Below are 12,138 nucleotides of genomic sequence, written 5' to 3'. Positions count from 1 at the left end.
AAAAAAAAAAAAAAAAAGAAAAAAGGAGGGAAAAAAAAGGGGGGGGATATGGAGATAAAAAACGCAAGCGAGAAAGAACGGCGCCTAAATTGCTCATCGTCTCCCCATCTCATTACTGGAGACTTCTGAGGACGGATATTTCCAAAGGCTGCAATGAAAGACTTGTGAATGGAGCCCCCCCGGATGAGATCAAAGCCCGAGGCTGGGACACCAGGGTGTGCCGGAGGAGGGGGCGAGGGCCGGCGGCGCCGCAGGATGCTGGGGGGAGCCTTCCTCCCCTGCTGCCGCTGCCCTCCATGTTTCCCGGTGTCGCTGCCGCTGCTGCCTGACCCATCTTGCAATGGAGACCAGGGACAGTGGCCAGATCCCAACAGCTGGAACCGAGACAAGCAAACTCCATTGGCTCACAGTTCGACAACTCTCCCAAAATTCATGGTTAATAAAGGAGCTTATTCCGTCCGGGACCTCTCCAGACACCTCGAATTGCAGATGAGCGGGTGGCTTCCCCACCGCTGGAGCCCACTCCTTGGGTCTCTTCTCTCCTCACGCCGCAGCATCGCCAGCCTGGTGAGCCACCAGCAGAAGGGCCGAGGACAAAGGCAGGAGGACAGAAGTTGTGCCACTTTCCCTTCCCGCTGCTTCCCTTCAAACACGGGCTGCTTTCTTCTGCTCAGTGATAAATTTGGCTGCGGGCGGCGTTCCCACCACCGGCACCACCGGCAGCCCCATCAGCAGCACGGAGAGCAAACTCACAGATGGTAAAATAAGAGAGTCGTGTTGTAGGGTTCAAAGAGACCTTCAATGTCAATTGTTATATTATTAGGTAAACTCCAAGAAGAAAATCTTTTAATCCACTGTGGCTAATCCAGTCCACTTTTGTTGGCCAGGACATATTCAGCATCAACAAAAGGCTCTGGCCGACGGACACCGGCATACATAATGTATTGATAACTGCGGGAGCCGGCTCGGCGGCAGAAAGAGCCACTGCTCAGGCCAGCAGCAGGGGCCAGCAGGAGGATTTGCCCGACTTTCATCAGTTTTATTTTCATTTCAAAGAACGCGGCTGATATTTGCACTGCGCTGCTTACCAGGGGAGCACAAAGAGGGCAGGGATGTTCCCAGCCCCGGCCAGCCCTGAAACCTCACCGGGATCCTGCCAGGACCTCAGTGGGACCCTCACCCCTCAGTGCCTCCCTGGGGCAGTGGTGGCACAGAGGGCTGCAAGGCCAGGTTGGTCCCGGGCCTGGTTTTGGGGTGGTGGTTCTTGGGGTGCCAACTTCCCATGGGGAGTTGGCAGCTGGGGTGACTCCCCTTAAATTAGCCATGGCCTGGGATTTACCCTGGGATGGTGCTGTTGCCCTGAGATGGGGGAATCACCATCCTCTAAGGACATGGGATACAACTGATGTGGGAATAGAACTGTCCACACCGTGAAGAGCCGGCGCTGTGGGGAGGAGAAGTGGAGATCACACCTGGACTCACCTTGACTTCCCAACACGGCACAGCAGAGACCAGAGCTGAGGAACCTGGAAAGGAAACAAACCCAGCAGCAGCAAAGGGCAGGTGGGACACGAGTGGGGACCACAGCCCCGTGATGGGGGTGTTGGGGCAGGAGGAGGTGGGAGCTGGTGGGAATGAGCTGAGAGGGGTTGAGGTGGCAGCTGTGGGTGCTGGAGGTGAGCAGGGCACACAGACCAGCCACCCCTCCAGGCACTGGGTATGGCCTGTGCTGAGCAACGGGCTCCCCTGGGCCAGCTCTGGGTGAGGGTCCACTCCTGGTCCACAGCAGGGCAGGAGGGCCCACAGTGAGTGAAAACAGCTCGGAACTGCATGGCTGGACAGGCATTAGTGGCCATGGGATGGGGCTGAGCCAGCAGGGAACTCTGCACAGCAAGGAAATGGGGTCTCAGGTGGGTGTGACCTCACTCAGGAGCCCATGGCCCTCCCAGGGTGCCATTGAGTCCAAAATGTCCTTATTGGTGCTATGGGCAGCTCAGTGCCACCCAAGGCCTGTGGCTCATGAGGATCTTCAGTAAGAACATGTAAAGGAAATGGCAATGGAGAAACCAAAAGGACTCATTTCAAAGAGCCCAGAGGGCTTGCCCAGGGTTTTGTCCTCATGACAAGGGACAGCAGAGGAGTCCCTCTCCAGAGGGTGGGGGGCTCACTGCACCCCCAGAGGCTCTCTGAGGTGGGCACAGGCATTCATCCACTGGGACAGTGCTTACAAGGCACTGACACAAGTGACCCAGGGAGGAAACAGCCTCACAGGGATTAGGTTGTTACTGCGAGCTCCAGGTCAAGCTGTTCTGCTCTTGCTGCACTCACAGACACTGGGAATCCTCCAGAACTCCTCCAGCAGGGTTAAAATGGCCAGTGCCAGAAGCTCCTGCAGGGAATGGATGCACAAGCAGTGATTAAGCTGAGAAAGCTGTGAGTCATCAGCTCTGGACAGTCCATCCTGAGATCCACCAAGGGATCCAAGGGACAGGAGTCAGGGATGTGGGTGCCACCCTGAAGCAGAGGCTCTTTGGAAGGCTGAAGTGCAGTGGGAGCTCACTGAGCCTCGCTGCCAAACCCAGACAGCTGCTCTGATCATCACCAGGGCATTCCCAAAACTCCCGGCTGCTCCACATGGTCCCTCCAGAGGTCTGCCCAGCACAGGAGCTGCCCGGCCACATTGATACATGAGGAGCACAAACCACCTGGGAGGCAGAGGACAAGAATTCAGGCTGAATCATTCATTTCCATCAGGCAGAATCTTCATGGCAGGGGTCTCTGTGCAGCTGTTGAGTGCCAGACTAAGATAAATAGGCTGAGCTAAAGATATTCAGATATTTGGAGATCTGAAAATACCCCTCTGCTGGGAAGAGGGAGACTGGACCTCCTGGGCAGACACCTCTGCTGCATGTCCCACTGCAGGCCAAAGCTCAGGTGGGCTGGGATAACTTCTGGCATTGACTGGTGTCTCGTGGGACCCTGCCCACAAGATGGTCACCCAAGACCATGGGCACTCACCTCACAGCCCTGGAGAGTCACAGAAGTGTGGGAAGAGGAACCAAAGTCCTCTGTGACACATGTTCTCCATGACATGGCCTTGGCACACCAGGGAAGATGCTGCCAATAGGAAGAGTCCAAGTCCAAGGTCTGGAGATTCTGCAAGGTCTACAGTGTCTACAAGTCCAAGATTTGGAGCTGTACATCTGCTTCCAGATGTGTTTTCTCCTGTTTTGAGCCTCTGTAACTATAAAGAATCAGGATGAAATACAATACAAGGTTGGATTTGCTCACATTTGCCAGCCATGGGTTGCCTGGAGGCTGGTCACTGTGCCAGCCAGCATGTGTCCGTGGAAGGACTTCTGGCAGGAGGTGCACTGGTAAGAGAATGCCCAGCAGGACAATCAGAGTGGGAATCTGCTCTCTGGGAGAGCACCAGGAGAGCCCTGAGGTGAGATGGCCAAGCAGCAGGGGTCTGGCTGCTGTCAGCTCCCTCTGTGGGGAAGAGGAGCTGCCCAGGCTGAGGGACACAGCAGGGGCACGAGGGGTGGGACATGGTTGGACATGAGATGCTTGGACACGACCTGGCTGGACACCAGGTGGTGTCTCCAGCCCTGCAGAGCAAGGGAGTAGCAGGAGCCTTCGTGTCCTGATGGGGACAGGGGACAAAGGGCTGGGAAGCAGCTTCTGTGGAATACAGCCCAAGGCTTGGCTTCTGGAGGAGATGGGGCACTCAGAGCTGCCTGGCCTGGTGCTCACATCTCCCAGGAGCAGTTCTGGTAATCTCTTCCCCAGGGAAGTGGGATGCCATGGGTTGCTCATGATCACAGTTCCATGACTCCCCCAGCTCCCAGACATTCTATCCTGGAGAGCACTTGGCCCTGCTGTGGCTCTCCTGCCTGGCACAGGAAAGGGAGATTTCAGGAGAGAGGCAGCCAGGCAGAGTTGCCAGGTGGTGAGCATGGGTGACAGGCCCAGAAGTGCTGGCAGAAGGGGACAGGGAACCCCATGTCTGACATCCAGTGCCTGTTTGCCTTGGCTGTGGAGCAAGTCTTGGATCCCTCCAAATACAGAGACACCCCACTTCTCTGAGCTTCCTCACACAGTAAATGATTTTGTGAGCAATTTCTCCAGTCTTCTGTCAGGATAAGGCCAACACTTTTCATATCTGTTCACTTCATGCTGGAAAGCCTCGAGATGAGTCAATGCCAAGTCGGGGGCTGGGCTTGTGCTTGGGCAGTTAAAGCAGCAGAAGAGTTTGGAGACTCCCCTAAGTGTGTGGACAAATGGCACCCCCAGCTCATCAGGCAGGACTGTTCCCTGCAGGAGGAAGCAGGTCAGCCCCAGGCACTGCTGGGCTGTGTCCAACATTTTGGCTGGTCAGGGACCTCAGCTGGTGTCCATCAGTGCTGAGCCTTTCCTGTCCCACTCACTCCCACCTCTAGGGAGTGATCTCTGGGGGTGGCGGGGCTCCAGGACCTGCTGGTGCTGAGCCTGGCCACCTTCACTGGGTGCTGGTGACACACCTGGGGTCACAGCTCAGCCAGGAGGGGTGGCCCTTGCTGGGGAGGTGGCACGGGATGGTTGCTGCAAGGAAGGGCCACCTCAGAGGGAAGATAGCCAAGGAGAGCAACCCCACCTGCAGCTGGGGATTTTCAAGGTGCTGCTGGGAAGCAGGAGGTTGGGAAAGGGGTGGTGGAGGCTGGAGTCTCTGTGTGGGCAGAGAGAGATCCCAGAGGGTCTGTGGCTATCCCAGCAGAGAGCTGAAGGAGCAGAGGCTCCCAGAAGTGCCCTGCCAGGCCTGGGGGTCCCCCAGCTGGGGCTGGCCTGGAATGGCTGTGGTCCTGCAGCACACAGAGCGTGTTGTGCCACAGAAGGGCCCAGTGAGGGCTCTGGCTGGCAGACTGTGACCTCCTGCCAGCACAGCTGCCCTGCCTGGCACAAACAGCCACCAGGAGCCCACGACTGGCAATCAGCTGCCAGTGGCAATTAGATTCTGGCTGCTGGGCTGCCTGGGCACCCAAAGCCAGCACTTCCTCAGGGTATGGGATCACTCAGAGGAGCATTTGGGGCACCCACTGCCCTGTCTGAGGAGCTCGAGGCTGAGGAAATCATTCTGCAGGAGAATTAAGGGGTGGAAATGCTGCGGGGCTTCCCTCAGCAGTGCCCAGTGTGATCACAGGGACCCTTTGCCCAGGGCTGGCTGGGGTTTGGGCCTCAGCAAACCGGCCACAACCTCAGCTGCTGTTGTCACTTCACCAGAGCTCTCCTGGGGAAGGACAACGGTGAGCTGGGACCTAAACCGTAAAAATTGGGACCTGAGACACCGTGCAGAGGTAAAATTCTTTCTAGAGCTTGCCCTGGATGCACGAGCGTTTCTGAGACGTCCTCACAAGCCTCCCTGAGCCCAGCAAAGCCGACCATAAAGCCGTGGGCCACTAGGTGGACTCACACCAAACCAGAACTGCGGGACAGAGCAATCCCCTGACCGTCTGCCTCAAATCCGGGGAAAGCCTCGTCAGAGCAGAGGCACCGTCAGCGACAGTCATCCCGGGAGAGAACACAGAAACAGCAGCGTGTCCAACTGGCCACTGCCTGGTCGCCAGAGGTGGAAAATCAGCCAAAACATAGACAGCAGGCCTTGCTTGTCACAAGAATTTTGCCATCTCCCTGGGAGAGCTGACCCTCCAGGAGGAGTGAGGCAGGAACGTGGGGACCAGCTCTCCAAGCTGCTTTGCTGATGGAGATCGTGTCCAAAGGGTCACACTGGAAATCCTGGGGCTGCAGGACACACATTGAGGCACCACCGAGCACTGAGGGGGCTCTTACCAGCCAAGCTGGTGGTCACAGTTAAGCCAGAAGATCTTGCCCAGCATTACAAAACAGGTCTGTGAGAGCAGAGCAGCTGATATTTCTGCACTGACCAGCCTTCCCCTACCTTCCAGCAGCCCAGGTCACAGTCACTGATGGCTGGGTAAAGGAAATCCACCTTTCCCAACTGAATTAATCAGGTTGAATTATCAGAGGCTGCTCTGGGATAACCCTGCTGCAGGAACCAGCTGTTTCCATGGAGCTGCTCCTCGTGTTCTTCTCATCCCATCCCATCCCACTGTGGGGACGCTGGAGCAGAGGGCAAACAATGGCCTGGGCAGGTGGGTGGGCCCTGGCTCTGCAGCAGGGCTTGGGAACAGGGACAGGGTTGTCCCCTGCCACTGCTGCTCCCTCCTGCCTCAGCTCTGTGAGCTGGGACCATTCCAGCAGGGATAACCACACCAGAGGCCCCTGTGGTGCTCCAGACAGAGCACACCCTGCTCCAGACATCTCCCACTGACAGAGAGGCAAGATGTGAAGTGTGTCCTTCAGGACCATGGGAACAGGTTCCACTCCTGTGAGTGGGGAGCACAGGGTGTCCCTGCCTGGCCCAGCACCCCTGGAAACATCTCCTGGGTAGGGTGGTCCCAGCAGGGAGGAGCTGACATCTCTTCTTTCTGCAGAGCGGCATTTCTGGGCTGTGTGTGGATGGCATCCCAGCCCTGGCACCCCGAGAGGAGCAGCGAGCCTGGTGGTCTGGAGCATGGAGAGACAGCAGTGCAGGGCACAGGCCCGGGCTGGACCCCAAAGGTGGGTGCAGGAAGGTGTTTGGGGTGTCCCTGGGGGTGCTCACCCTCACTGGCTGGGGATGAAGAGTGCTGGGCACTGGTGGTGCTGGCTGAGCTCCTGTGCCCTTGCTTTGGGCAGAGGAGGCTGACCAAAACCAGGGGAGCTGTAGGGTCTGGGATGTGGCAGGGATCTGTCAGGGTCATGGATGTGGCAGGGTCTCAGATCTTGCAGGGGTCTGTGAGGGTCTCTTTGCTCTGCCAGATATGGGAACCTTTCCCCAAAAGCAGCACAGAGGGGAGGGCTGGGGGACACACCAAGGGCCTGGCACCCCTATCAGTCCATACACTTCTATGCCACAGCCCTGAGCTGGGATGGGAGCCCAGAGCTTATCTGGGGTGGGACAGGAGTGAGAAGAGAAGCCCATGTGAACAAACTGGGCTTTGCCCAGGCAGGGCAGAGGAACATGAGCTGATATGGTCACTGGCTGTTGCTGGGGTTATGAGTGGTGGAAACCAAGCAGAGGAGAGTGGCCATGAGCTGCTGTGGCTCTCCTTGGGCTGGTTGGAATGGAGGAGGAGTAGGGGGAAAGCTTTGACCAAAACTCCAGTCCTGAGCCCAAACATGAGGTTAGAGGTGGCTGACAGTCAGAAAGGAGCTGGGGTGGGCTGAGGGCTGGTGGCAGGAGGGTCACAGAAGTGTGGGAAGATATAAGTCCATGTCAAGCTCCTCTGTGAGTAGGGTGCTGGGTGAGCAGCACATCAGAGCAGCCTCCCAAGGCATGGTATGAGCTTGTCTGTAATCTTTTTTTGGAGGGTAAACATCAGGTTTGGGGGCTCTGTAACCCAGCAGGAAGGGCAAAGCAGAGCTGGGGGAAAGAGGCTGATGCCAGGGCAGGCACAAAGAGGAACACCTGGAGACGAAGGCAAAGCAAGGGGAGAACAGGCCAGGGTGCTGGGACACTGCAGGGGCTCAGGGTTATGTACTGGGGCTTCCATCTGCCATTTGGGCATCTGCACCACCATGGGCAAACACTGGCAGCTGCAAAACCCAGTTCAGACTGCTGCCTTAGCTGCTCTAGGCCCTTCTCCCCCTACACTCCTGGAAGAAGGTCACCCTGGATACAGTGTTTGGGGTTTTTTTTATGTGAGTAGTAGAGATTTTGTCCCATCCACCCGCTCCATGCCTGTACCCCAGCATAAACAGGGGATTTGCAAGTAAGCATCCATGTGGGAACAGGAGTGAACAGGGGAACTGGGATGATTTTTCTAGAGGGGAAGAATCTGAATTCCCAGAGCAGCCAAGCCCTGCAACCTTCCCACTGCCTGGAACAGGCTCCAGCATGGGCTTTATGAAAGAGCAGGATCTGAATGAAAAGGCATAAACTTGGTGTCCAAACAGTGCTTCATCCTTTTTACCCAGCACTAGAAGCAATGTGTTTACCTCCCTGAGCTGGGGAATCCAAAGAAGGAGGCACACGCAGGCTGCCTGTGGGACCTGCACCCACAGCTCCATGGATGCTTTGGCAGGCTGGCATGGCCAGGGTGGGCAGATATATTTATACCCTGCAAGAAGGGATGCTGTGGTGGTTGAAATCAGCATAACTCACTTCCACTCTTGCCCCTAGCCCTGGCACAGCTGTCTGTGGGCATCCTCACTGCCCACAATGAGATCTGCTCCATCTCTCCCTCCCAGTGAGGGAGGCACCCTCATCCAGCCCCATCCATGGCCACTTCTCCTGCTAGCTGTATCCTGTGGCTCTGCTTGCTTGTCCCCTCGGTGGCAGTGCTACTGGGCTGTTGGTGCCTCATCCCAGCCGGGCTCTTTGGGATGCTCTGTGTTCCTGGTGCCACAACACCAATACTTTTATCTAGAATGCTAATACATTTTCTTCCTCCTATTCTGTAAGCATCATCTTGCCAGTGGTCCAAAGAGAGCTGTCAGCCGCCTCTTGCACACCAGGATATTATTTTCTTGGCATCATTTTTTTTCTTTAAATCGTTAAATTTTTAAATCATTATTTTCATTATTGGTCACGCAGTCAAACCCCAGGTCCTGCCTCAGCACTGAGGGTGCTGCAGGCCCGAGGTGGGAGGCAGCACATCCCTTTGCCTCTGTCAGTGATCAGCATAAGACCTCATATTTCAGAATATTTCTATTTATCTCCTAGTTCCGAAAAGCTTTTTGAATAAAACCACCGAATTTCGGCATGGCTGATGACCTTGCAGGAGCCTTTTAAATGGCAGCCAAAGGTTGAACAGCACCATCTAGTGCACTCCCTCCCGAATCCGCCAGCGCCAGAGGGACGCCGGCTCCCACCCACGCACATCCCTGCGCTGGAAGGGATCGCTGCAGGCTGGCAGCCCACCAGGCATCACCCCCCGGCTCCGGTCAGACCCACCTCGCCCTGCAGGAGCCAGTGAGCCGCTACAAAGAGGAGAATTCATTTGGGAGGACTCTAGTCAGTGCTGAAGCTGATCCAGACGGTTTCGGGCTCTGCAGATGGGATGTTGGAGAGCTTGCTGGTCCCAAGCTACCTTGGCAGGAGGGGAGGTTGCTACAGAGCACATCCCTTTGCAAGGAGGCTCTGGAATTGCACCAGTGCTGCCTGCATGCAGCACAGACTCCTCAGACCAAAGCCTGGGAGCAGTTCCTTTTCTCCAGTGTTTGCAGTTTGTTTCTTCCAGGCAGAAAGGAATGTGTGCATTGGGAGCTGGGAAGGGTCCATAACCCCAGGCTCACATGGGGCCAGTCTCAGTGGCAGGGAGACACCAGGGGTGCACAAAACACCACTGCGATCTCAGTGGTGGCAATTTTGGTGTAAGGGTGATATTTGGGGCGAAAGGCAGAGCTTCATGGTCAGCTGATGAAGAGGGAAAAATAAGCAGGTTTGGTTCATTGGCATCAAAGAATTTGCAGTCTGATTCCTCCAGCACACAGCCAGGAATGCTCAGTGTGGTTTATTTCCTGTTTGATGCCCTCAGATAAATCTGGAAGTGATTTTGGCCCCTGGTAGAGTGCAGGGATAAGCCTCTTTGTCATGAGCCACCTGAGGGGTAAAAGGCAGGGAAGGGGCTCCAGAGGGAGCCCATGGCCCTCTCAGCTCCAAGCATCCCTGCTAGAAGACCAGAAAATAATGAGGCACCGTGAGGGTTTGGCACTGACCTCTGGGATTTGCTTCTTGTGGCCTAGGCAGGGGCAGCTGCCTGGCTGCCTTTGCTGGAGCAGGGCAGGGGTGGCTCTGCTTTCCCTGGGAGCATGCACAGAGTGATCCTGCGCTGCTGGAAGGGACAAAAGATCACTCTGCTGCCAGCTGCTCTGGAGGTCCCCTGCCTCTCTGTGTGCCTGGGGGTGAGATAGGAGCTGATCCTCACTCCGGGCTGTGTCCCCTGAGCTGGGGGAATGTGCCAGGAGTTGGTGGGAGCAAGATGAGCCTCCAGCACTTCTCCCACCTCCCCAGGTCCAGCCCAACCCGAGGAGCAGTAAGGAAGGTCAGGGAAGGATGGCAGCATGAGGGAGGGCATGTCAAGCCCCAGCACTTCAACCACCTGCATCCTGCTGCACCCAAACTCATTGCCCACCACCTCAGGCTCTCCCTTGACACGGAGAAATCTTGCTGTGGTTACTCAAATGAACTCAGTTCAAGCCATGAATCGTGCTGGGCCTTCCTCTGGGAGATGAAAAGCTCTCTAACACCTGATCTTCTCTCACCCATGAAGTGGCTGAAGTGCTATACTGGAGGCACCTCTGGGGCTCCTTTAAACTTGCTGGGGAGGCTGCGGGCCTCAGCTACTCCCCTACAAAGCAGGGCTCACTTTTAACTCCCCTCCACCTTCTCTCGATTCCTCAGCATCCTTTCCACAACACAGACACTGGAACCCTCCTGCTGTGGCACCCAGTCCTGTCCCAGCTGGACATTCCCCCTGCTGCTCCCACATTATCCCTCCTGCCTCCTAAACTCCCCCCATCCTTGGCAGATCCTGGGTTTCCAGCAGAAGGGCCCTGTGTTCAGTGGACAGACCCTTTCACAGCTGCTCGCATTCAAGCACGTTTTATTTGCCAGGGACTCAGCTTGTGAAGTTTTCTACAGCTGTCTTGACCTCGTCCATGTCTCCTGCCCCTCTCATTTCCCTCGCCCCGGCGTTTTTCTCAGCAGGGCTTTTTAATCTATTTCTAGACCATTGATGGAAATACTGAATAGCAGTGGGCTTCCCATCCAAGCCTGGACACCCACTGAGCGCGCTCCCATTCTGCAGGGATTCCCCATTGATGGCTGTCGGTTTGCCAGCTCTCAGCCCCTTTCAGGTGTCCCTCTTGATGTTGTATTGTGCTAATTTTTAATCAGAATAGTATATGGATTAAGTCACATGCCTGAACAGAGCCCAGGTCTATTATTTCTATGCCATAACCTTTATCAGCCAAACTTGTAATCTCTTCAAAGGATGACATCACAGTTTGACAAGAGCTATTTTCTGGAAACTAGGCTGATTGCATTAATTATATTCCCATCCTTTAATTCTTTACCAGCTGAATCCCACATCAGCTTTTCTATTATTATGCCTGAGATCAGCATTGCACTGCTACGTGTAAATCAGCTCTGAGCATCGTTCACATGAGAGAGAGCAAGGAGCCACATCATCCTGCCAGGCTCTGTGCTGGGGTGGGATGGGGAGTGTCACTGCCCAGAGTGAATATTTGGGAGCTTCATAAAGCTGGAAAAAAAATGCTACATTTCCAAAAGTGTTCCCTAAATACACTGAGGCAGGCAACTATGGCAGCGTCATCGCATAAGAAAGCAAAAACAGTCCCCGTTGGAAACTATTCTGAGTTGTTTCTGATTTTCAGAGGATTGTCTATTGGCTTGTTTGCATGTTCAGCTTTTAGGATGGTATCTAGGGTCTGCCTGGCTCAGAGTCTATCACTGCTTTCCAGGGAAGACACTTTTGCACTTCCCTGTCACGCTACTCTCATTTGATCTCTGCATCTGGCAATTCACTTCTTCTCCCTTCAGTGTCCCCAGCACTGCAGCCTCAGAGCTGGTGCACCCTGCTGCACACAACCAAACATGCCCGATTTGGGGAGTCTCCACGTGGTGTGACCCTTTCCAGCCCATGCAGTGCCACCTCTTGGCCAGCCCCTGATTTCTCCCCGCGGCAGTTGCCCAGCTCAGAGAAGCAGGACACACATTGCAGGACACACAGTGCAGGTTCCAAACCAGCTCTAGTTGTTGTTGGAGGCAAGAGCGGCTGCTGGACCGGTGCCCCTACATCCCCAGGCCAATGGTGCGTGGTCCAAACTGGACAAAACTCAGGTGTGACATGGTGTTCGACACGGACAGAGCCGTGGAGGCTGGCGGTGTTTGAGGGTTGACGCCCCTCCTGGGCAGAGCCCTTCGACGAGACCCTGGAGGTCTCCGAAGTTTCTCTGGGGCCGTCTCTGCCTGGGATGGTCATGGGCTCCCCTCATCCAGGGCCCGGAGCCCCGGAGCCACTCAGCCCCTGAGGTGCCGGGAACGGTTCCCAGCCGGGGCTCTGCGGGACGCCG

The 12,138-nt window shown here is 55.8% G+C and overlaps 1 protein-coding gene across 2 annotated transcripts in view; it reads left to right on the top strand.

Annotated features, from left to right (window-relative positions):
- The first annotated feature begins 146 nt into the window (after positions 1 to 146).
- AXIN1 (axin 1) overlaps positions 147 to 12,138 on the top strand; it is an 85,601-nt gene continuing 73,609 nt past the window's right edge. The window contains exons 1-2 of one of the 2 annotated variants that reach the window (XM_005425216.3): positions 147 to 1,563; positions 6,492 to 6,618. The gene's annotated coding sequence lies outside the window, so the exon portion shown is untranslated. The remainder of the gene's footprint in view (positions 1,564 to 6,491; positions 6,619 to 12,138) is intronic. The other variant, XM_014308756.2, reaches the window with a different exon arrangement.

Source organism: Geospiza fortis, unplaced genomic scaffold (genome assembly GCF_000277835.1).
Source record: "Geospiza fortis unplaced genomic scaffold, GeoFor_1.0 scaffold114, whole genome shotgun sequence".
Classification (NCBI taxonomy): domain Eukaryota; kingdom Metazoa; phylum Chordata; class Aves; order Passeriformes; family Thraupidae; genus Geospiza; species Geospiza fortis.
The sequence above is the reverse complement of the archived record's forward strand: the minus strand, read 5'-3'. Positions and strand labels throughout refer to the sequence as shown.